This window comes from Arvicola amphibius, chromosome 12 (genome assembly GCF_903992535.2).
Source record: "Arvicola amphibius chromosome 12, mArvAmp1.2, whole genome shotgun sequence".
Lineage (NCBI taxonomy): Eukaryota > Metazoa > Chordata > Mammalia > Rodentia > Cricetidae > Arvicola > Arvicola amphibius.
This window is the reverse complement of record NC_052058.2, coordinates 80,145,152-80,166,566: the sequence shown is the minus strand read 5'-3', so window position 1 is coordinate 80,166,566 and position 21,415 is coordinate 80,145,152.

Here is a 21,415-nt window from a genome sequence, read left to right as displayed (position 1 = left end):
TCATATGCAATTGATCTTTTAAGGTCTGTGAAGAATTGTTTTGGAATTTTGATATGGATTACAATGAGTCTATAGATTGCTTTTGGTTGGATTCACATTTTTATTATGTTGATCTTACCTATCCAAGAGTATGGGAGATCTTCCTTTTTTGTTGTCTTCTTCAATTTCCTTGTTTTTATTGATTTTTATTAAGCTCTACATTTTTCTCTGCTCCCCTCCTTGCCTCTACTCTCTCTGTTTTGGTGTGGGACCATGGTCTGTATTCTGTCAATTATATTTTAAATAAATGCTGCTTGGCAAGTAGCCAGGCAAGAAGTATAGGTGAGAAAACAAGTCAGGAAGTAGAGGTGGGTCAAGGAGAATAGGAAAATTCTGGGAAGTGGACCCAGTCCTGGCCCAGACACAGAAGAAGCAAGATGTGACTTCTTCACTGGAAAAGATACCAAGCCATGTGGCTAACATATACTAGAATAATGGGCTAATATAAGTTATAAGAGTTAATAAGAAGCCTAAGTTAATGGACCAATCATTTTAGTGTTAATGTAGACCTCTGTGTGATTTCTTTGGGACTTAATGATTGTGGGAACTGGACTGGACAGAAACCCCAACAACACCACTGAAAGCCCTCCCACAAAAGTCTCCATGTTCCCAATTTACTCAGAAGATCTTTTTTTAATACTTCCATTGTAGATTATATCTATAAGTAAGTCTCTCTTAGTGTTCTTATTGTTATCTAAATTCTCTGGGATCATGATTTGTAGGCTGATGTTCTTTGCATTATGTTTAAAAATCACTTCTGAGTGAGTACATGTAATAATTGTCTTTCTGTGTCTAGGCTACCTCACTCAAAACAATGTTTTCTAGCTCTATCCATTTTCCTGCAAAATTCAATTTGTCATTTTTTTCTGCTATGCAGTATTCCATTGTGTAAATATACAACATTTTCCTTATTCATTCTTTAGGCAAGGGGCATTTAGGTTGTTTTCAAGTTCTAGCTATGACGAACAAGGCTACTATGCACATAGTTGAGCACATGTCCTTATGGCATGATTGAACATCTTTTGGATATATACCCAAAATTTGTATTACTGGGTATTGAGGAAGGCTGTTTCCTAATTTTCTGAGAAATTGCCACACCGACATCTAAAGGGTCTATACCAGCTTGCATTCCAACCAGCAATGCAGGAGTTTTCCCTTTTCTCCACAACCTTTCCAGCATAAATTGTCATCAGTGTTTTTGATTTTGGCCATTCTTACAGGTGTAAGATGGAATCTCAGAGTTGTTTTGATTTGCATTTCTCTGATGACTAAGGAAGTTGAACATTTTCTAAAGTGTCTTTTAGCCATTTTAAATTCCTCTGTTGAAAGTTTTCTGTTTAGGTCTGTACTCCATTTTTATTGAATTATTTGTTCTTTTGATGACCAATTTCTTGAGTTTTTGGTATATTTTGGAGATGAGACCTCTGTCTGAAGTGGAGTTATTGAAGATCTTTTCCCATTCTGTAGGCTGTCATTTTGTCTTGTTGACTCTGTACTTTGCTTTACAGAAGCTTTTCAATTTCAGGAGGTCCCATTTATTAATTGTTTCTCCCGGTGTCTGTGTTGCTGGGGGATTATATTTATGAAGTGGTCTCCTGTGCCAATGCGTTCAAGTGTACTTCCCACTTTCTCTTCTATAAGGTTGAGTGTGGCTTGCTTTATGTTGAGGTCTTTGATTAATTTGGACTTGAATTTTGTGTATGGTGATAGATATGTGTCTATTTTCATTCTTCTGCATATTGATATCCAGTTATTCCAGCACCATTTGTTATAAATGCTTACTTTTTTCCATTTGATAGTTTTTGCTTCTTTGTCAAAAATCATGTGTTCAAAGGTATGTGGATTAATATCTGTGTCTTCAATTTGGTTCCATTAGTCCCACTGTCTGTTCTTATGCCAATTCCAGGCTGTTTTCAGTACTGTAGCTCTGTAGTAGAGTTTGATGTCAAGGATTGTAATGCTTTCAGAAGTTCCTTTATTGTACAGGATTGTTTTGGCTATCCCTGGTTTTTTGCTTTTCCATATGAAGTTCAATACTGTTCTTTTGAGGTCTGTGAAGAATTTTGCTGGGATTTGGATGGGCATAACATTGAATCTATAGATTGCTTTTGGTAAGATTGCCAGTGATGAAAGATAAAGAGGAGCAATTTTTCGACCAATTTCTTGAGTTCTTTGGAGTTCTTTGTATATTTTGGAGATCAGAACCCTGTAAATACATACATCTATATATGTATAGGATATATATTAACTGATTATTATATAATATATAACTACTTGATATAATTAGCATAATATTTACAATCAACTTTTGTTGTTCATTTATGATATAGATAATATAAAATAAAAACATATTTTTTGTTGATCCATCACCACCTTGTAAGGATATAATCACTCTAGATCTTTTCATTTCAAAATATTAGAACAGTATTTGTTACTCTGAGAGCTTGTTCAAGTCTTAGCATAACCTTTTTGTGGTTGATTCTTATCATTGCTTATTATTTATGCTATTGCAGCACTTACCTAAGTTCTTCTTGTTTCCAAGCCTGCCTTCTACACTCCACCCTACTAATCTTCAGTGCCTAACCCAAGCCTTATTTCCTGTACGCATTTCTCAGAGATTTTACCATGAACTATAAAGCCTGTTTGTCACTGATATTTATTGTGTTACAACTAAACCATTCTTTCAACAACCAATGATGTTCACTCACCAACTTTTCTTACCATATACTTCTTGAAATATAATCTCTACCCTTCTCCAGGGAAACCATCCCTTGTCTCACAAGCTAGTGTCTGCCTCAGGGTTTTCCTGCTGTATCATGGCTGGAGTTTATCTTGCATCTCCTTCTTATGACATTCTCCCTCATGATACAACTTTAAACTATTTGCAGAACTCAACTTAGTAATGAAATATTTGAAATTAATTCTTTATATTTTGAGAGTATTCTACAGGGCATATAAGCCTTCAACTTTGCTTGTGGTTTACAGGTGTGATACATGATTTTCTAAGGAATAAAACTCATCTCCAATCCATTTTGATTTCTACACTAGTAAATAAAATTCTATCCTAAATCACAGGGATTGTAATGTTATAATATTAGCAAAATTTTTTTCCTAAATTAGCTGTGAATCTGTGTGCACCACTTAGATACATTATTATAATGGAAATAAAAAGTTATTTGAATTCAAGTTTTTCTTTTTCTCCATCCTGTAGAAATAAGATAATTTTAAGGCTCATTTTTATCCAGGTATTGTAGTTTAAGTCATTTGACTTGAAAATGCCTTTCCAATACCCAATTTAATATTCATGAGGAAATTTCCTTCAGAAATAACAAATCAGAATGTCCCTCAGTCTATAAATCATATTTGACAATTTATATGACTGTTAAAATAAATTCAGAAATTTACATGGGGAGCTTGCAGCAGGCAGTGGCTTTGTCCTAGGGACTGTGGAGGTGGAGTCATTGAGAGGCCTGTCTCACATGTAGTTATGTTGTGGTAGTAATATGTGCTTAGGAGGAACAGAAAGGTATGCTTTTTATGCCTTCAGTCCCAAAGAAATCTTTTATTTTTAACTGAGGAATGGTACTTACAATAGTTAACGAGTTTGTTGAGTTTTGCAACGTTAGCCTGGATAGTAATTTTCTTAGAGGGAAAAAAATGCAAACGTGTTTCAAATCCTTAGAGAGAACGTACACTGTCTTTAGCCACATATTCCTGCCAGCCCTGTTGTACACAGTTGTAATTCCAGCATTCGGGAGATGGAGAGAGGAAGAGCACAAATTCAAGGCAAGCCTGGGATCACAGAGGTGCTTAGTCCTAAAAAAAGGGAAATGATTCATGAGTTTCAGTTCTCATTCTAGGTACTAAGTTCATTCTTCCTGTTTACTTTTGCTACATGATGTGACATTTCTGCTTACACATCATTGCCTTTCCAGTGTCATGTAGAAGCTTTTGTGTCTCTTTGCACTTGCAACTTTTTTATTTTACAGAAGGCAGTCTGATGGTAGTCACTCTCAGAAGTATAATAAGTTCATGCCTCTCTGATAAGAAGATGAATGAAACTGATCTTACATTATTGTGTTACCTTGCTCATTTTAGTCTTTCTATGGTGTTTTCTAAGTATCTCCTGATTAGTAAACATGTATGTAGAACAAAGAAGAAAGTTCCCATGTGCACACTAAACTCTGCTCAAAATGAACTTTATTCCTTGATAATGTGAGATGTGATATCTATTGAGATGGATTTCAATAACATGAGCTCAGACTTAGGAAGCCAAGATGAATAAAAGAGCTGACATGTCACTAGGATGTGATCCACAGGCTGGCATGATAGAAGTTATGGAGAAAAGCTTCTCAAACAGAGTATTCGAGAAAGAAATTAAGTTTTACAGATTAAAATTCACATATTGATTTAACCTAAGTCTGTAGTTGGTGTCCTCTCCAGGGAGGTTCAATGACAAAAACTGCAAGTAGACTAAACTATAAACCACAGTATATGTGAAGTATCTCAGGGGAATTGTAGGAGGATTTAGAAGTGAAAGAGTTTGAATTTTGTCCTCCATAGAAGAACTGGCAGAAGATTATGGATAAGAGGATTTCATGATCAATGCTGTAACTGGAGTGAGTGTTTCTGAAGTATGTGCATGGTTTGCAAGAGAAAAGGGGTGCTCCACTCAGTGACTCCTGTGGACGGAAGCAGAATGACGGTGAGAGCGAAGATGTGAACAGGAAACACAGTCCAATCAGAGGCTGCTGGTGCTGTTTAGACCAAGAGTGGACAGCAGCGGGTGTGGATGTGAGAGGAGGGGAACCACGAAGGATAAACAACTTGTCTCGGTATTTGCTGTGTTTACGCAGTGAAACTTGTTGCCACTTTTATGCTGTAAGCCCTTGAAGAAGGATATTCCTGTCTAATTGGTGTACAAATCTAACTCCTGGAAAGGTCTGTCAAGCCACTCATCTTCAGTGTTTACCGAATTTGATTCAACTGAACAAACAGTAGGGAAAAATCATAATTTTCCCATTTTAATGTCTTTGAAAGTATGAGATAGTCTTATGTTTTTGAATCCAATAAAATTAATCAGGCAAATTTTGAGTGACATATGATACATGAAGTGAATATATTGAATTTAACCCCATTTGAATACATTTTTCTGCATTACTAACACTGTGGGTGCATTATTAAAGCAATCACACTGCACTTTATTATGTAAAGAAAAAATTCAATTAAATGAAGTCTAAATACTTTTTGGAAAAATAAATACATTTTAATTCTTTTGTATGTTACAGAAAATTCAGTTCAGCTAGCCTTACTAGTAAATATGTTTATGATCATAACCAACAGAGGAACCGTTTTGTGTGTTTCCACAATGTCAGAATTAGTGTAGAGTAAATTAAGAAACTGGGTTGATTGAAGTTCTCGTGGTGTCCCAGACAGTACTTCAAGTTGGTGTTAATACATGTTATTTTATTTCAATATTAATAACTAGTATTAAATTTCGTGTCACACATTACACATCATACAGTAAGCTGACATAAACCAACCCATTGATTTATCCATTTGCCCATGTACTGACATAAGTTTGTTACAAACTGAATATGAGTGGAAAAGATTACAGCTGAGTTGAACAGGTTCTAGGAGTAGGCTGGTAGAGATGATGTAGAGTCTGTGTTGATAAGATCATGAATAAACCAGTTGCGGGAAAGTAGTGCTTGCCATAAAGATCAGACCATGGAACAGTCAACATAGAGAGTTAACACACACGGTCAGCTCTTCAATGCTTTTCTTTTTGAGACAGGGTTTCTCTGCAGCTTTGGAGCCTGTCCTGGAGCAAGCTCTTATAGACCAGACTGGCTTCAATATCTCAGACATCCGCCTGCCTCTTCCTCCCTAGTGGTGAGATTAAATGTGTCTGCCACCACCACCCATCTCTTTCAGCTCTTCAGACAACATGACAGGACTGTGTCTAGAGCAAGCACAGCATGTTCAGGTATACATGAACAAGCCGGTGAATGGACACATGGAAGTCCAGCTGAGTAGACTCAAGTAGCAGCAGGGTGTGAGATGAGCTGGAGCCCCAGTGTGATGTGGAATATTACTTTAACTCTGTAAAGGTGTGTTGCATTTGTTTTTATTCTGTATTTGTTTAATTATGTAAAATGTGTTGCTGTTTTACCTTGTCTGACTAAGGTACCTGATTGGTCTAATAAAAAGCTGAGCAACCAATAACTAGACAATAGAGGATAGGCAGGGCTAGTGGGCAGAGAGAATAAGTAGTAGGGGAAATCCAGATTTTAGAGAAGAAAAGAGAAGAGAAGAGAAGAGAAGAGAAGAGAGGAGAGGAGAGGAGAGGAGAGGAGAGGGGAAAGTAGGGAGGTAGAGGGAGGAGAGGAGAGAAGAACAGTAGAAGATATCAGAGAGAAGAGAACGAGGGCAATAGAAACTAAGATCCTGATAAGCCTTTTGGCGGTGGCGGAAGTGAGGGGACTCCACCCCAGAGAAGAGAGAAAAAGAAGAGAGGAGTGAAAGAGGGAGGAAGAAAGGAAGAGACCTGGGACCAGTCAGCCAACTAGGCCGCTGCCAGCCAGCCAGCCAGACACAGAGTATGTCATATAGAATGAAAGAAAGGCAAAAAAAAACCCTGAGGCAAAAAAAGTAGGTGAAGAGAAACAGGTTAAAATAAGTTATAAGAGCTAGTGCAGCAAGCATAAGGGAAGGCTGAGTATTCATGACTAATAAGTCTCCCTGTCTTTATTTGGTGCTGAGGTTCAACCTTGGCTTAGGTTCAGGTCCTAACTTGGGGAAGGGGTGATGGAGCAGGAAAAAAACTCAGACCCCCAGGTGGACTGACCTCTAGTGGCCCCTAATAAATTGAGCCATCTTTATTTATTCTTTAGCAGAGTATTTTTTTCCTACCAGGCTTACCTGAACAGCTTTATTATTGGATCCTATTTTTGACTTTCAAGAAATACATCATATCTTAGGAAACATGTAGTAATAATTACAAAAGCCCCATTGCTCCCCTTCATGTTTCTTCAAATACATTTTCTACCCCATACATAACCTTATTCTAGACATAGATTCTGCATTTTTGCAAACTTAACTCATTATCCAGCCAGACATCCTGCTCTTGCCGCACTTCTAGCAGCTGGCAGATACTTGTGGATATGAAGTTAAAAAGTGATAGAAATGGATACAGTGCTTAAGGACAACAATAATCAAACCCAAGCAATTCTTTAATGTCTACAAGACAAGCTTTTATACAGTTCCCTTTTCTACAAGGAGGTCCAATGTCTCAATCTCTGTAAAACGCTGACTCTGAAAAGGCACTGTTTACCCATCCCACTATATCATACTTCTTTCTTCAACTGAAGCTCCTGTGTATGACAAAGTTTGATCTATCCATCCCATATTTTATATTGCATTCTTCCCATTGGATTAGACTAGAGACTATAATTGTTTCAATATACATGGTGTCCGGGGAACTTGCTCTCAACTGTTGGCACTATGTATATTCCTTAGGCTTTTGCCCTCTTCTGTGTGTACATGCCTGACTCTCCTTTCCACAACTGTGAGACATGGTTAATGTTTCAAGTGTTTCTTTTTTCATATGTACCTGTCTCCATTGAATCAGAAAAGTTCCCAAGCCTAGTAGTTGTAGTTAAAAATTCCAGATAAGAGATTTGAGAAGTGTTAGTCCCCTGCTAAACCATAGAGGAAAATTTTCTAGAAAGAACAGAATTTCCAGGGGAGTTTACAGATGTTATATGTGTGACTGAGAAGATAAAACTAAAAACTGCCCAAAGAATCAACAACATAATGAGAGAGAAAAAGGCCTGCAAGCTGCATGAATTTTGCAGATTCCTACTCTGTCCTGTGGTCTACTGGTCCCTGCCAAGTTAGAATTCATTTTAATGGGTGTTTTGCCCTGAGAAAACCTGTTGGACAGGTGGTCATATGCTGATATAAGACTAGGCTGCTTGGCTGCCAACAATTTTGAAGCTCATTGCTGGCACAAAAGAAAGCCTGTTACACCAATGAGAGTCAGGGTTCTTTACTTGTGAATCATTGTCATCATTATGTAACCTTTGACATTACACTGGGCGGTATCTGTCACTTCATGGTGTACACGTGAGGGAATTATTCCATTTTCTGGGTCCAATAAGTCTATTAAGTTGATGATTTGAGGTTCCCTGATATGTTTTTATGTGTAGTCATGTGTCTCTATAACCTTAATTTCTATTTCTGTGAATAAATCATTTATCAGTTCATGGCCAAATGCTGTTGCTTCAGGGTTACTTAGAGACCATCCTTTTTTTTTTGTATATTCTGGCTCTTGTTCTCTTTCTTCCTTTATTGGCTCATGGTTGAGATAGCTCAAACAATAACAGTGTCAAGAAGCAAGGAAGGGAAGTAAGTACTCCTGTTAACTCCTCTGTAAATGACAGAAATGTCGAGCCCAATGTAGCACAACAGATTTATTTTCATGTTTACTGGCTAGAATTCTGTCATATTCTTATTATCTGCACAAACCTGAAAGAAAGGAGTTTCCAACAGATTCTTAGACCATTTTTGTTCAGCACCCCTCCCCCAGGACTGAGGTGAATTTAGGGTCTGAAGAATCAGATTACTTTGGGGAGTGTGAATAATCTTGTTTGGTTTATGTGGGAAAACTGTGCTCTGTGGAGAAATTAGGGTGGGGTATGAATGTTGTAGAAAAAAAACAGTTTCTAACCGTGAGTAAGATTGCAATTCTTTAACCATTTGATTGTTATCCTTCACTTATGAGCAGTTTCCTGCAGTAATTACAACTTCACTAGGTATGTTAACTTGTTTGACAAGCAAAATGGTCCAATCTAAAAATGTTCTTGTATTCCTTTAGAGAACTTACAACAAAATAAACATTGTACTTTCTTTTTCCAGGGCCCTCTGGAAAGGGGAAGCACTGAACATTCCCCCATGATATGATATTTTGATTCAACCACGAAAAACAAAGCTTTTGGTTTGTTTGCTTTTGTTTTTGACAAGGTTGTACTCTCTAGCCCAGGCTGTCCTCAGAATCATTCTGCCTCAGTCATCTGTGAGACGAATTACTGGTATGTGTCAGCATAAGTTACATTTAAACATTTTCTTTATTAAATCACTTTACCACAGTGATTTGGGGGAACTTTGGTGTTGAGGTAGAGTATGTTAAGGAGCCCACAAGTTACAGTTGGCTAAGGTCTCCACTGCTGCCAAGTGACTTCAAAAGTCTCCATTTAGAAACAATACTGACTTACCAACACTACTTAAAGTACACCATCCAATTTTGAGGATTTTGAGGGATGGAGTGCACACTGAACTCTTACTCTAGAGGCTTAGCTTAAGGGCTGTGTGGTGTAGGTGGTCCTGTCTATCTGCTGCTTTTATTGGTTAATGAATAAAGAAACTGCTTTGGTCTATATCAAGGCAGAAACTTAGCTATGTGGAGCAAACTAAACTAAAGGGTGGGAGAAAGAAGGCAGAGTCAGTGAGAAGCCATGTAGCTCCACTGGAGACAGATGCTGGAACTTTACCCGGCAAGCCACAGCCTCATGGCGATACACAGGTTAATGGAGATGAATTAGTTTAAGATATGAGTTAGCCAAAAATAAACTTAACCTATTAGCCAAACAGTATTGCAAATAATATGGTTTCTGTGTGATTATTTTGGGGCTGAGCAGCTGGGAATGAACAAGCAGCCTCATACAATGGCTATGTTATTTTGGGGAAAGCAGGTAAGCTCTGGAGGAGGATGAGGGTGTCAAGGACTCTCATCTAAATCCTGTCCTCACTCTTGATATTTTGCTACCTAGACTGTTTCTTGACAAATCATCTGACGAATAGAATCAGCTATGCATATTAATACCTACAATGTTGTCTGTTAGTAGCAGGCATCTTTTGATCACTTATGGTACCTGTGGGATTTTTATATAGTGATTTTTCCCCTTTTTGTTCTTTTATAATTTTGATCAGTATATTTAATGTGGAGAATATCCATAACCTGACAAAAGTGTGGGAGATTATAGAACACTTGGCTTTATTTCTCTCAATACTGACTTTACCGCTTCAGTGAATGTCCTTATTATTTAAAACCATCAAGGTCTACATTTCTTTCTCTGGTAATGGACTGACAAAAGCAAGAGGAAAGCTGTTCGTCTTTCTTCTTGATGCTAGCTTTAGGAATGATTGTAGGGGCATAGTTAGCTCTTTCATCCTTTGTTTGTTTGTTTTGTTTTGTTTTTCGAGACAGGGTTTCTCTATAACAATGGGGTCTGTCCTGGAACTAGCTCTTTTTTTTTTCCTTTTTTTTTTTTTTTTGGTTTTTTGAGACAGGGTTTCTCTGCAGCTTTTTTAGAGCCTGTCCTGGAACTAGCTCTTGTAGACCAGGCTGGCCTCGAACTCACAGAGATCCGCCTGCCTCTGCCTCCTGAGTGCTGGGATTAAAGGCGTGTGCCACCACCGCCCGGCTTGGAACTAGCTCTTGTAGACCAGGATGTCCTTGAACTCATAGAGATGCACCTGCCTCTGTCTCCCAAAGTGCTGAGATTATGGACATGTGCCACCATGTGGCTGGCTAGTTAGCTGTTTCATAATAGTGGATTTGGGATGGAAGATTTTTTTAAATGAAATATGATGAGTAACAGGGTATGGGTTCAATCACTGCCATAGTGAATAAGAGGAGCTGTTAGGTTTCTTAACAATACAAAGAATCAGTCAAGAATATAGAAGCTACTCCTTGCCATACGCTAATGGACATCACTAGCATAAACACATATACCATATTTTTTATTCATAAATGAAAGAGAATTCTTTGAGTGACTGTGACAGTGTGACTTTCACTGGGTTTGCCTTTGGCTCATGGATATTGCAAGGATATTTTCACAACAGAAATGAGCCAGACAAAATATTATGACTAATTTTAGTAAAATATTCATTTGCTAATAAAGTATATGATTTTATTTTTTATTTTTAATAAAGTTATGACTTTATACTAGTATCTCTAGAGCACAAATATACAAATATTTTTGTTCTTTGAGACAGTTTCTGATATATTTTTCTCTACCATGAACTCTTTTTGCAAAAGATTTTTTTTCTCATAGCAAAATGCTCCAGAATGTGCAACCTGATGTTTATTTAGTTGGCATTTATTATCAGTGGTAAATGTTGATTCTTATGCTGATACTTTACACTTTTGGAAATATATATAATTTTAAGTATATATCTCTGGTGTCTTTTTGATGATGATCTTTAAAAAAAAAAAACCCCAAATGTCAAATTAACTTACTAGAAACAAATATGTGTGTGTTTGATGACTTAAACGGCATGCCTCTCATGATATGCCAGAAATGGGATTAAAATTTATATTTACAATAGGCATTTCATGTAATGTCATTTGGGTAAGTTAACTGGCTTCTATAAGTATCCACCTTCTAGATAATTTTAGTATGTAGGTTGGTAGCAGGGCTGACTGGAGAGCATCAGGTTGCTCCTTTCACATTTCCATGCGCAGTTTTATACCACTGTGCATCTGTATCACTGGTAAAACAGGAACAAATGGGCAGTAAAACAAGGAAATTGACATAGCACTTGTGTTAGCAGTAACAATAATGATAATAAAAAACAACCTACAATCTTAAAAACCCAACAAAATGCTGCAATAAGTTAGTGTTCTTGTTTTGTTAGCAAAACTTAGCTTTGTGCTATTTGGATAAATGAAGCAAACAAATCACACATGAACAGCACCCTCTAAGAAAAGCTAGTAAGGTAAATAAGCAACCCCAGTTATTATTAATGCAAATAAATAAGCACTTTTTCTCTCTCTTCCTCTCTCTCTCTCTCTCTCTCTCTCTCTCTTTCTCTCTCTCTCTTTGTCTTTGTATACACTTAAATCTTGTTTCAAATAGTAGAGACTATTACATTTCATTAAAATACTTTAAATACCATGTTACATTTGCCTGCAAAAGGTACACTGAAAAATTCCAGGTGCCCAAAGACACTCTTGCTTGAAATCTCAGCTTAGATTAATAAAAAGTGCATTTCATACTGTATCACAGCTGATGCACAAGCTTCTCAAAGTAATGATTATGCTGATTATGATGATAGTAATTTTCAACACTGTTTTGATCAAAGATGAGCCAGGCAGACATTGAGCCAGAGAGCTCCATTGTGTTTTTGAAAATAGTAATCCATTTTTTTCTCTGAAGTAAGTTAGATGTTTAGAAGTATTGAAGCATATCAGCACGTTGAAGCAAAATTTCCAGCTCTTAGCCTCTATAATATTTTTATAAATATTATAAAATAATTGGCCTCTATAATATTTTTATCCTGTATGTCTCTCCCTTAAATTGAAATTAAAAGGAGAATTATTTTTTAATTAAAACAGTAAGTATTAAATGGCCGGAATTGTGTATTTGTGGGTCATTTATGATGCTCCTTTCTTCTCATAAATAAGGCTGAAATAAAAAAGTGAAAAGTCTACATCAGGTAGTTATGTAAATATGTCTCCATAAATTACTATAAATAAAACCTGCAAAGCTAAGTCATATAAGCATCTACCTAAATTAAGACTCTGAAATCAAAACATGACACTTAGCCACCTGAACAATGCTACAAAATGTTAATAGATGATAATAGCTGTTGTTTTCTGGCATTGTGGTAGTTATAAATAATTAGGAGCAAAAGGTCAAACATTTTGAAATGCTAGTACTGCAGTGGTGTTAGGGCACAATCTTTTACCCAGCCCTCACTACCGATTTGTGCTCCTACTGCAGCATGTGGTAGCTGATAGCAAAGGATAGTTATTTCATCCTCAGGTGGTTGGAGTTAATGGTATTATTTGTTTTCTAATTAAGATGCAATACTTGAAAAGTACTTAGCTTAATCCCAGGTAATAATTGCTGCTGAGTGACTATTACTTAAGAGGGAGTTCTAGGTTTTCATGCTCCCCATCACAACTTCTTGATGAATTTTTTTTATGACTTGAGCTTACTTTGAATATTAAATGGCTTGAATTCAACTGACCTATTGTGTCTATAAAACAATTTTTAATATATACATATTAGTAATCATCTACCTCTATCACCTCTTGGCCTCTTTTTCTATAATTATCCATGAACCTTGAGAGAATGGGTTTTATTCTAGGTGTTCCATTTAGAGCTGAACATGTTGAAGTCTTTCATTCTGTGCACCTTGAGGAGTTGTGTTTCTCCATGTTAACTGCCCTCTATTGCAAAAAGCAGCCTCTTTCATGAGATCAGAGACAAGCACAAAGCTATGTCTATAACAAGAAGTTATTAGGAGGGATTTTAACCCTATATCTCATTTGCAGAGCAATATTAGTAGGATCTGTTCTAGGGCCTGTGATATCTCTAGCCACAGCTCCTTGTCCTAGTAATTATGCCAGGAGTTGGTTCCCTCTTGTAGAATTGGTCAAAGAACCAATCAAAATCTGTTGGTCTCCTCCAGAGCATGTGTTACTATGGCACCAGTGGGCTTATATTTCCAGGAAGATTGCTATGGTGGCTTTCAGGGTTGATAGCTGGATACAATTGATGGTTACTTTTTCTCTTTTAGAAGTCTATGTAGTTATCTAGTAGGAATGAAACTTACTGGCTAAACCCATATTGAATTCTCCATGTCTACTACTCAAGTTTGATAACTTCAGCAATATGACCTTACCATTGATTTACAAAGGTAGCCAAGGGCTATTGTAATATTTGGGGTCTATGAGTACCCCTGGAAATTAATTCCAAAAAGGGTTGACCATCCCTCACTTTGTCCCTTTTATTTGTTAGCCTGTATTGTCTAGTAGGGACATTGCTGTCCAATATTTAAACTGGACATGTACACACTCACACACACACACACACACACACACACACACACACACACACACACACAGACATATGTTATGTCCAAGTTTCTGGTTTCCAAATGAATTCAAAGCAGAGCCAGATTTCTGATACAAATGACATGAGGGTTTTTAATACAAAAACTGAAGTTTGGGCCAGCCCCTTTCTCCAGTACTCCAGCATGGTGTGTGCAGAAAGTGTGGCAGGAAGCCCTGGGAGGATAGGACTTTTTTTTCAGAGTATAATCTTTTTTATTTATTTTATTTTATTACTTTAAAAAATACCAATCAAAATTCCCACTCCTTCCCCTCCTCGTACTCCCTCCACACACCCTCCCACCCCACCCTCTCTAAACCTAAGAGAAGGCAAGGTACCTGCCCTCTGGAAATTCCAAGGCCCTCTCCAGTACATCCAGGCCAAGTAAGGTATACATCCAAAGAGAATAGGATCCCCAAAAGCCAGTAAACACAGTTGAGACAAATCACAGTGCCACTGTTAGTGGCCCCTCAGTCTGCCCCAATTGTCAACCACATTCAGAGGGACTAGTTTGATCCATGTTCGCTTACTCCAAGTCCAGTTGGAGTTGGTGAGCTTCCATTAGCTTAGGCAAACTGTCTCAGTGGGTGAAGCCCTCATGGTCTTAACCTTCTTGCTCATACTCTCACTCCCTCCACTCTTCAACTACACCTTGGAAGCTCAGTCCAGTACTCCGATGTAGGTCTCTGCCTATGCCTCCATCCACTGTTGGGTGAAGGTTCTCTAATGATATTTAAGATAATCATCAGTCTGACTACAGTGCAAGGCCAGTTCAGGCACCCTTTCCTCTATTGCTTAGGGTCTAAGCTGGAGTCATCCTTGTGGATTCTTTGGAAGTTTTCTAGAACCAGGTTTCTTGCTAACCCCATAATGGTTCCCTCAATCAAGATATCTCTTTCCTTGCTCTAATATCTGTCCTTCCTCCATCTCGAGTATCCCATTCCATCAAGATCTCCTCAACTCTCCTCTTCTCCTCTTCCTTCTATCTCCTGTCCCCATGCTTCCAATTTTGTCAGATGATCTTGTCTGTTTCCAAATTCCAGGTGCGTCTATATATGTTTTTCTTTGGGTTCACCTTATTATTTAGCTTCTCTAGGATCATAAACTGTAGGCTCAATGACCTTTGTTTATAGCTCGTATCTACGTATGAGTGAGTACATACCATATTCATTGGGGGAGGTCTGGGTTACCTTATTCAGGATAGTGTTTTCTAATTCCATCCATTTGCATGTAAAATTCAAGTCATTGTTGTGGGTCTTCTTTTTAACTACTGAGCAGTACTTAAATGTGTAAATGTGCTTTATTTATCCATTCTACAGTTGAGGGGCATCTAGGTTGTTTCCAGGTTTTGGCTACTACAAATAATGCTGCTAAGAACATTATTGAATAAATGATTTTGTAGTATGATTGAGCATCTTTTGGTTATATTCCCAAGAATGATATTGCTGGATCCTGCAGTAGGTTGATTCCCAATTTTCTGAAAAACAGCCATACTGATGTCCAAAGTGGTTGCACAAATTTGCATTCCCACCAGCAATGGATGAGTGTTCCCTTTACTCCACATCCTCTCCAGCATAAGTTCGTAAGTTCCTGTGGAAGAAGGACATGGAAAAGACTGACCTTATGTTGTCTAGGCAAAAGTGGGACAATCAATTCTCCAGTGTCCAGAGTCTGGGCTGGGTCCTGGCAGCAGGTTGTAGCTTTGGGGCATCTTGCCCAGTGGCCAGAGTGGTCATCATCCAGGTGGAGACATTGTGCTGTCCCATAATCTTCTTTGGAGACCTTGGGTCACTGCCAGAATCTGGGAGACTCTATCTGATATAAACTTTTTAATTATTACTTTAAATTCCATATTTCTCCTATCTCTGGAGTATTTTAGGGCAGCATAGGCATATCTAATTAGACAAACTGGTTTACTAGTCACTTGACTTGTAACTTTAAAAACATACAGGGAACAAAGCAAGGTTTTAGTACAATATGACTTAAAAAAAAAAAAACTTAAGCCCAACAAAGTTAGCAAAGACAAGGAGGTTAGACATATATTTTTAAACCTGAATAGACCTTGAGCAAGGAGATACATTTTTAAGCCTTGGTTTTTAATATTATTAATGTTGTGACCTTTCAGCACAGGATTTCCCTTGTTATTTTACAACTGAAGTTTTGTTAATGTTCTGAATCGCAGTTTAAACATCTGCTTCTAGGCTAGTCCTGTACAACTTTCAAAGGATTGAGATCCATGGGCTTAGAAGCTGTTTCAAGCCCTTCACCAGGTTACTTGTTACTTAGGTCGTTGTCTTGTTGTTTTTCTATCTGGTTAGCATTTAGAGCTCATGGTTGCAACCTTAATTTTAGTTTTGTTTTTAATTTTAAGTCTAAATATTAACAATGTAATACATTTTATAAGTACAAATATCCCATGGCTTGCTATATTTCATTGTAGCTGGTACTTATGGATACTATTACCTGGCTCTGACTTTTAACCATTATTACCTGGGTGACTCTTACATTTAGCTGCCAGATTACAACATTTAGCTGCCAGAGCAAGGTATATTTTCTAAAATCGGAATTATGCCAACTGGTTAACTTTTTAACTAGTTTTATTTTGTTCACATTAACCATGTCCATATCTTTGACCATTCTGCTTTGTTTACCAAAAACTTCTGTGTGTGTGTGTGTGTGTGTGTGTGTGTGTGTGTGTTTTCAGTAGCTTAGCACTCAGAGGCACAATTCACTGCTCCCTCCCTCTTTTAAATGCTGCTGCAAGTGGCAACCCCCAGGCATGTTACTGCCTTGGTTTTCTCCACTGCCATCCACCACAATGGCTCTTCTGATCTGCCCCCAGACAGACCGCTGGGTCCCAGAAGCCGCCTCTGTTCACAGGCCAGGGGGACAAGTGGGCACTGCCTCTAAGCCCCGCCTGAGTCACCACCTCCAGAGGGATCCCTGATCCATGTGGGCTCAAGGCCAGTTTGCACGGAGCTTGCCACCACTGAGCCCCACATCCTCTGCCACACTGGCTTCCTAATGTCCGAGGGCAGGACTTATGGCTCCCAGGCAGTGTGTTCTGTGCCATCAGACCAGTCTCAGAGCTAGGCGTGTGGGACCTGAGCTGGGCTTCCACTTTGGGCAGTAGTGGAGGTGCCATTGTCCCTGCTGCACTCCCTTCATCATCCCCTCATGCTCTGTCCTGGTAGTGAGTGGAGGAAATAGGCTGTCCCATTGTCATTCAGCCAGAAACTTGCACACAGACATCACAAAAGACCAACGAAGTTTTAAAAACAGCAAGAACTTGGCATGTTCAGAATGGTGCGACCCCTCCACTCAACCACGCCGAAAACAGTCCGGACCTTGATGCTCTCCTTCCTCAGTCAAACAAACTGCAGAGGATCCCATGTCTGGCTCCCGGCACAAATGGAGTTCAGACCGTCCTCTGGAGCCCCCTGACAAAACTGGCAAAACTGATAACATTCCATGTAGCTCACGACACAAAGTCACGTTTTAAGCTTCTGTGTCAAATTTAATTTGCTGATGCCGTAAAATACACCAATAAGTTGGATTACCAGGACCTTGTACATGCCATAGGATATTCACTGGGAATATATTTAATGAGTGTGTGTTGACCTCTAATCAATCGAGAGGATTCTGTGAGAAGGCTTACTGCTCAAAATATATATCTTTTTTTTCTGGGGCTGGAGAGATGGCTGAGAGATTAAGAGCACTGGCTGCTCTTCCGGAGGTCCTGAGTTCAATTCCCAGCAACCACATGGTGGCTCACAGCCATCTGTACTGAGATCTGGCGCCCTCCTCTGAAGTGCGGGCATACATCAAGGCAGAATGTTGTATACATAATAAATAAATAAATCTTTAAAAAAAGAAAAAATATATAAAATTTGTTCTTAAATATAGTATATATATGTATATATATATATCAGTCAAGTTAATTTAATTACATTATTTTAAGTGGCTAATAATTGGAAGATTTCACAGATTAATTATAGATGTCAGAGGACTATTCATTTAACAATGACTTTCAAGATTTAGTGTAAGTGGTGAGATTGTGCCTGTGTGCTTCAAAAAATTCATGAAATGTAGCCCACCTAAAGGTGACCAATTTAAATGAGGGCAATGACCTGCTTTTAAGTTTAATATCCAAATGAAACTCTGAATGCTGCCATGTAGAAAATAACTACCAATGATTTCAAATAATACTATAACAGCTACATGTATATCATTTATGTATTGGTCCATTTTTTGAAAAAAAGTGAACATCTTAAAACACTAATATTAGGGCATTTCTAGAAATATTGGAAACTCTTAAAGGAATATCATAAATGGATTTAAAATATTTGACATACTAATACTTATGAATACTGCATGCATAAAAGTAACACATGAATAGCCTCTACAAAATGACAACATATATGAGGAATGCAAATATTTATTAAATGAATGTTATCGATTGACATTGGTCTTCTTATGACCATTATAATTTTCTTATATTATCAATCCATGAATTACAACTTATTTATTTTTACAGGTAGCTGAATTATTTAATTTTAGATATTTTAACTATATAGATTAGTTATCCTTTTTCTATTGAATTTTAATGTTTTTCTCCAAGGACATTTTATAACTTATTTTCATGAACTGCAAAACGTGCCCATGCTTAGAGAAAAACAAAGTAAAAGTAACTACTAAAACCCCATAACAGAGTATAGAGAAGTTAAAACAACTTTTGTTGTATCTCAGACATATTTAGTTGTAGTGTATATTTTATTCTCAACCACCAAACTTCATGGTAGTTTAATTTCCTCATCATATAGTATGGTATATAAGTTAAGAAATGTTGAGAATAATCATTGTAAGTCGGTGAAATGATTCTTTAAAATTGATTTTAGTAATGTATTACAGTTTAGTTTCAATGTTGATATGCATTAAACATTTCTCATACTTCAAATTTAGACTTTCCAAAACATAACTATTTGTAGTAAAAATTTACATATAACAATATTGATTAAGTTAATGTTACCATTAAAAGTAATAAAGAAATAAACATGATTCTAGTAAGTTCCAGAGGGACTTCTGAGAGTCAATGTTGAGAAAACTTTTACTGTATATTTAAAAATACTCATTAGAATGATTCTCAATTGTCAAGTTTTATTTGGAACTGATATTAATTGATTTAGACTTCTTGGATCTCCAGTTTTCCTTCTTTTACTGATGCTACCTACAAATGCACCAGGCCTAGAACAGACATTTTTACGAACAGGTAATAGCTGAACAATTGAAGATTTATTCTTTGATAATTAAAATATGAATTTTAGTAAAAGGAAAACAGATAATCTGCCGATTGGTGGAGTGATCACAGCGGCTTTACTGTGATGTGCCCAGGTGCATCATCCCAGACTCCTCTTAGAAAACTAGATATCTGATTTCGTGAGAATAACCAGTAGTTGCATCTTTTTAGCAAGCTGAAATATGAACTAGACACAAGCCACCCTGGAAAAGAAAGTTACAATCTAAATTATACTTTTTGAAATAGAATTATATACTGAAAAGTGAGGTGAGGTAATTTTAAGGACATGAAGTATTTAATCATCACTCATCCACTTTTGGAAATTAATAATGAACAATTCTCTCATGAGGGTAAGAGTATCTTTCAGATTTTGTCTCCTTTATTAAAATGGTTCAGTAAAAATAGAGCAAGAGAGTTACATCAGCTCCACAAAATTCTTTTCTTTTTCTTGCAGTGATTTTGCATATATTCATTATGGAAATTTTCATGGATTTTGTCATCATAAATCTAACAAAATAAACTTGTATCGTTTTATGTTCTCAACACTAGAGTGAAATTTTTCTTTTACTAGGTTTATTCTACTTAAAGTTAACTTAATTCACATCATCCTTCTTGGTCTTCTCATTTTCTTCTTTTTATACATCTTTGGATAGCTTGTGACATTAGTACTCCTATTATGGCTCAAATTACTGCCCGTTAAGTCTAGTAGGTAATATGTTAATAGTAATTCCTTGGCTTGTACATATTTATAGTCTGAGATAGGATTTAAAGATGTGACATTTTAATGTAGTTAGTCTGCTGTCCACTTTTAAGGCAGAGACAGTTTTCTTCCTCATCAAGAAGGAAATCAGTTTACTCCAATAAAAATTACCTCCATGTAAATAAATAAATAATAAATAAATAAATAATAAATAAAAATGTGGAATGAATAGATAGGAAGTAAACGGAAACTTTTTCACAAATGGGTTGATTTTAAAAATTCCAAGGTATTTAATGGGAAAGGAATGGATAGGAAGAGTAGTTCAGTTTTGTGGAACACTGGGCACACAAAAAGGTAAAAGTAATTATTCTTATTTATATTTTGATTCATAAGAGTGCTAGTGATTATTATGAGTTCAGTTGGTTCATATTTCTATTGCATTATTTTGGATCATCCTATTTCTCTTTCTAAGATGCTGGTTCTCAACCTGTGGGCTATGATCCTTTGGCAAACCTGTATCTCCAAAAATATTTACATTGTGATTCATAACAGCAGAAAAAATATAGTTATAAATATAAATAAAAGCAATTTTATTGTTGGGGCTCATCACAGTGCTGTATTAAATGGTCACAGAATTAGGGAGATTGAGAAACAATATTCTAAGCAACTCTTAGAAGCTTGATACCTATAAACATTCCCCCCAAAAAAAGAAGATCATGAACTCCCTATATATTTAAGGGGAATATTATTATACTCAGTCTTGAGAAGATCTACAGTTGTGCTCTGCTGGAAAGCTGCAACACATAGGTAGCCTCCCCTCTGCTTTAAAATATATGTAAGTGTAAAACAACACATAAATTTGACTAGAATAACTTTAATAGTCACTTTAGCTAATAACTTGAAAATATTTTTAAAGGTCTATTTAGTAGATTTAAGTGGTCTGCTGCATGTATATTTGAAAATGTGTGTGTATTTGTGTTGTACCTGGTGTCTGTTGACATTAGAAGAGGATATTGGGTATTCTGGAGCTTGAGTGAATAACCATGTGGGTGCTGGTACCTGAATTCAGATCCTGCAAGAACAACAAGTACTCTTAGCTACGGAATGATCTTTCCAGTCCCTGAGAACAACACATGTATTCCTTACATCCTTTATATTATCCTTCGTTAACCTAGGAAAAGAATGGCTTTCAACACTCACAGCATAAAAGCATGGGTGTTAGTTTGGATATTTGTTTTGAGTTTAAGTTTTGATGGAGGACTTTCATTGGCTAATTAATAAAGAAACTGCCTTGGCCCTTTAAGAGGACAGAAAATTAGGTAGGCAGAGTAGACAAAACAGAATTGTGTGAGAAAGGAAGCAGAGTTGGGGAGACGCTTCAGGCAGTCGCCATACGCAGTCGCCATGCTTCTCCTCTCCGAGATGGATGCAGGTTAAGATCTCTCCTGGTAAGCGACCACCTAGTGGTGCTAC